This window comes from Leucopleurus acutus (genome assembly GCF_964270905.1).
Source record: "Leucopleurus acutus genome assembly, chromosome: 19".
Lineage (NCBI taxonomy): Eukaryota > Metazoa > Chordata > Mammalia > Artiodactyla > Delphinidae > Leucopleurus > Leucopleurus acutus.
The window spans coordinates 31,190,586-31,196,585 of NC_139161.1; positions in this window are offsets into that span (position 1 = coordinate 31,190,586).

The window sequence follows — 6,000 nt, forward strand, 5'->3', positions numbered from 1 at the left end:
GCTAGGGTCTGGGGGGAGGGGAAAACAGAAGTTATTGTTTAATGGGTATTGAGTTTCAGTTTGAGATGATTAAAAATAAATTCTGGATGAGTGGATAAAGAAGATGTGGTATATATACACAATGGAATATTACTCAGCCATAAAAAAGGATAAAATAATGCCATTTGCAGCAACAGGGATGGACCTAGAGATTATCATATTAAGTGAAGTAAGTCAGAGAAAGACAAATACCATAATCACCTAAATGTGGAATCTCAAAAAATGACACAGGAGAATTCCCTGGTGGTCCAGTGGCTAGGACTCTGCACTTCCACTACAGGGGACATGGGTTCAATCCCCGGTCAGGGAAATAAGATCCCACAAGCTATGTGGGATACACGAAAAAATACACACCAAAAAAAGGTTAAAAAAAAAACTTATAAAAAAATAAAAAAGGATACAAATGAACTTATTTACAAAACAGAAATAGACTCACAGGCATAGAAAACAAACTTATGGTTACGAAAGAACCATAATTTCTTTGGGAGGAGGGATAAATTAGGAATTTGGGATTAAAATATATACACACTTATATATCAAATAGATAACAACAAAGGACCTACTGTATAGCACAGGGAACAATACTCAATATCTTAGAATAACCTAAAGTGGAAAAGAATCTACAAAAGAATATATATGTATGTATAACTGAATCACTTTGCTATACACCTGAAACTAACACAACAATGTAAATCAACTATATTTCAATTTGAATTTCAATTTAAAATTTTTTTTTAAAGTCCTGTAAATGGATAGTGGTGATGGTAGTATAATAATGTGAATGCACTTAATGTCACTGAATTGTACACTTCGAAAGGGTTAAATGGTAATGTTTATGCAATGTATATTTTACCATAATGTTTTAATTTAATGTGAAGAAATAAGTCAGGAATATCCAGGGTAGTACTGAGGAAGAAAAGTAATGAGGAGATGAAACCCTACCAGATATTAACACCAGTTATAAAACCTCAAGAGTTAAAAGTGTGGTGTTGGCACTTGAGTACACAGACAATGAAACAGAAAGTCCAAAAATAGACTGAAATAATTCAAGACTTGTGTGTGTGGGAAAGGTGGCATCTGGAAACAGCGGGGAAACAGAGCTGAGACTGACTGGAGCCATCAGGAACAAGTGAAGTTGGATCCTTACCTTGTACTTATAGAAGGAAGACCTCTGATCAGAGAGGAGACTCAAATCTGAACCATGATACCACACAAATACTAGAAGGAACCAGGGGAGAATTCATTTTTAACCTCAGAGGGTGTGCATGTACCCGCTGTGACTTGGAGTCAGTCCTTTAGCCTTCCCATGCCTATCTCATGGGGTTGTTGTGAGCACTGTGGGAGTTAATACCTGAAAAGTGGTTAGAAAAACGTCTGGCACCCACAGCAGATACAGTCAGTGACCACCACCACCACAACCACAACCATGACCGTCTCCACCACCATCACCACCACCACCATCACCACCACCAGCATCACCATCACCACCATCACCATCTTCACCACCATGACTATCCCCACCACCATCCCCACCACCACCATCATCACCACCACCATCACCATCTCCACCACCATCACCATCCCCACCACCATCCCCACCACCACCACCATGACCATATCCACCACCATCAACCACCACCACCACGACCATCCCCACCACCATCAACACCACCACCATCACCATCATCACCATCACCATCACCATCAAAAAGAATGAGGATGTTTTATAAACTGATATGGAAAAAGTATCCAGATGTATTATCAAGTGGGAAAAAAAGCCCAGGTGCAGAGGGGTGTGTGCACAATACACTATTCCTGGTTTTAAAAAGAGGGCAGTAGAAGAAAATACACATGCACGTATATACCTAAATATTTGTTGTAAGTGTATAATTACACACACATATCTACATATATTTGTAGGTGTATATTTACACACACACATACACAATAAACATCTTTGATCAGGCCACTGCATTGCAAAACTCCAGGGGGCACTATTCCATTGTGTTCCTTGTCAGTGGCATCGTAAGAGCTCTATATAAATGGCGTCCCTTGGAGTTGTGTACCACAATGGTCCTGGTCACTTAACTGCACATGGTAACATGTCTCTGGGAGAACACAAAATACCAAATAACACTGGCTACCTGTGGGGAAGGACACAGATGGCTTGGAATAGAGGTGTGAAGGAGAATTTTCACAATGCAGCATTTGTGTCTTTTCAGTCTGGAACCACTTGCATCTGTTATGGAAACTCCTTCTCCCGAAAATAGATAAATAAAAGGAGTGGTGAAAATAAATAAATGCACACATACATAAAAATAACAATACATGTTAGAGAATTTGGGAAATACAGAAAAGTATGAAGGAGAGAATTATAATTAAGCATGATTTTTCTGGTTGTCTCTGTGTCTGTCTGGAGTGCTTTGAAAGACAGCTTCATGTAGGGCAGGAGGGCCCCAAGGCCATCTCCTGCTCCACAACCTGGTTTTTAAATAAAGTTTTATTGGAACATAGCCACGCACATTCGGTTATTTAGCATCGATGGCTGCTCTCCTGCAACACGTAGTTATTGCGTAATTTTGAGTAGCTTTCTCGTTCAATCTGTAAATCTAGTTCAATCTATAAGTGCCCTGGCATAATTCCACTAAAATGCACAGTGAAGAAGTAAGATGATAGCGCAGAGTTAAAATGAACATATGAGGGCTTCCCTGGTGGCGCAGTGGTTGAGAGTCCGCCTGCCGATGCAGGGGACACAGGTTCGTGCCCCGGTCCGGGAAGATCCCACATGCCGTGGAGCGGCTGGGCCCGTGAGCCATGGCCACTGAGCTTACACGCCCGGAGCCTGTGCTCCGCAACGGGAGAGGCCACAGCAGTGAGAGGCCCGCATACCGCAAAAAAAAAAAAAAAAGAATATATTCATTCGGATTTAGAACTTAAAAAAACAAGCAGCAGAGATGTTCCCCACTATTAAATAATATTAGGATAAGTGATAACAACTGCACTTGTTTGCGTACAATGAGAAACAGGAATGTAATCTGAACTGAAGTACAAATAATGTGCCAAGACAAATTAAAGATTATCAAGTGGAGAAAATGAAAAAGAAAATATTCTTAGAAATGAGCTATGCCTCAATAAGAAGTGTAATGTTAAAATAATTCCCAATGTTATGATACAGGGTAAGATGCAAGAAATGTGAGTAAAAACACACCTCTTATGTTAAAATCTCACCAGACATTCAGTCTCTCAATGAGCAGGGGGGAAATAAGTCATATGAGACACAGGACAATTATACTTTGGGCAGGACTGTCCTGTGCATTGTAGGAGTCTAGCACCCCTGGCTCCCCACTAAATGCCGATAATGACCCCATTCATAATGATAACCAAAACAACTCCTTCAGCTTTTTTAGACTCCCCTGAAGGGCAGTACCACCCTCCTTGAGAACCACAGATACATGTGAAAGCAATTTGAAAAGTTAAAAACACTTTTCAAATATATAGTATGATTAATCTATAAAACTGCAGTGGATTTTCAGTGAATACTGTATATCTACACTATTTAAATGAAGACTATTGAATTATAAAACATGAGTGTTTTCTTTTTCTTTATGAAACTGATTTCCATTCCTGGAAAAACAGCAAGTGAGTCAATATACTTACTGGAAACAACTAAAAATTTGGGATTTTCTTAACAGCATCAATGAACGAGCAGAAAAGTTAAGAATTCTTAGTCCAGGGATCGAGTGAAGTGGAGCTCAGAGGTGTAAGTAGAGCCCAGCACTCCAAGGGCATTTGGTGAACCTGGTGAACTTGAACTTTGGTATTCATGGCCTCATAAGACTTTGAAAAAGCAGCCAAAGCCCCAGGGCTATTAAAGGTGGGGAGTCTAATAAGACATTTTCCAGCATCAACATGGGACATCTGAAAAGCTATGCGTGGAGTATAAGGGTGAATTTAGAAACACCTTACAGACCCTTCTGGAGACTGCAAGGAAAATCTGTCTCAAACTTTGCACTGGAGAGGATAAGGGGTGTGTGTGTGTGTGTGTGTGTGTGTGTGTGTGTGTGTGTGTAGACACATGTGCCAGGAACCTCTATAAAACATTCAAACCTTAAGCAGTCCATGACACAGTTTATAGCAAAAGATCCACACTCTCTGGGTGGTCTGAATACCCTAAGTGGAGGATATAACTGGAGTCATCCCAGGAACTAGTAATGCCTCCAGCACCTGGCAGAACAAAAGTGAATCCTCTACAGAGGAAGCCAAGTTTATCCCAGACCTCAAAGTATTCCCATATATAAAATGTCAAGGAAAATGATCAGATTACAGTTCAAACACATGTACACACACAGAGAAAGATGATGAGCAAATGACTACATGATACAAAAGCATGGAGTGACTAAGTGGGAGGGAGGAAGAGAGGGAGGAGGGAAGGAAGGAAGGACGAAAGGAAGGAAGGGAGGAAGGAAGGAAGGAAACAGTGAAGGCACCAAGAACTAAGAGCAAGAAGCAGCAGATGGATGGAAGAGACCTGCAAAAACTTCAGATCCTGGAATAATAAGATGAAGACTATAAAATAACCATGTTTATTTAACATGTTTAATAAAAATAAAATACACACATGAAAATATACAAGAAAAAGACACTATTAAAAAATGATCAAGCAATTTTGAAAAAGAACTTCTGGGGAAAAGAGAACTCCATGGACAGATTTACTAGAATAATCATATGTAACAAGAATGAGTACACTGAAAGACTGACTTGAAAAAACATTCCCATAATACAGCATAGAGAGACAAAGTGAAAATACGAAAGAGGAAAAAAGACATGGAGGATAAATAAAGAATTTTAACAAACATCTAATTAAAGTTCCAAAAGGAAAAGAGAAAGAAGATGGGGCAGAGGCAATATCTGAAGACATAAGGGCTGCAATTTTTCAGGACTGATGAAATACATCAACCCATGGAATCAAGAAATCCAAGGGATTCAAAGAAGGCATATATATATAGTCCACCACAATGAAATTGCAGAACCCCAAAGACAAAAAGAATATCTTAAGAGCAGTGAGAGAGAAAAGACAGATTATTTTATTTTTAAAGAAGTGACAGATAACTTACAACTCAGGAACAATAGCATTCAAAAGACAATGTATGGGGCTTCCCTGGTGGCGCAGTGGTTGGGAGTCCGCCTGCCGACGCAGGGGACATGGGTTCGTGCCCCGGTCCGGGAGGATCCCACATGCCGCAGAGAGGCTGGGCCCGTGAGACATGACTACTGAGCCTGCGCGTCCGGAGCCTGTGCTCCGCAACGGGAAAGGCCACAACAGTGAGAGGTCCGTGTACAGGAAAAAAAAAAAAAAGACAATGTATGATATCTTCAATGTGCTAAGAGAAAAATGATTGTCATTTTCAATTCTATATCAATAATTAAAGGGAAAAAGTCACTTTCAGACAAACAAAACTGAGAAAATTTGGTACCAACAAAACGTCACTTCTGGCAGAAGAAAAATTAGTCCTGATGGAAGGTGTGAGGAGAAGCAAGAGAGAATAAACCACACAAAAAGTTAAAAATAGGTGAAATATTGAGTGTATAAAGCAACAATAGATGTATTGGGGTTTCAAAAGAAAAGTTGATAGGCTAAAATGCACAGCAATAATAGCATCTAAATCAGGAAGATATATAATGGAAATTGTAAGATTTTTACATTTTTCAGAAGAGTAAAATTATTGAGTAACTTTGATAAGTTATTTGCTGCTATTTCTAGAGAAACCACTTACAGGATACAAACAGAGTTCTGAAACCGGTGAAAGAAAAAAATAAAAAAGAACAAAACTATAAATCAATCTAAAAGAGGGCAAGAAAGGATAAAATGATAAATGGAACTTGTGGGAAAAAGAAATAAAACATTATAGCTATAAACCTGAAAATATTAGTAATTATGACAAATATAAATGAACTAAATGC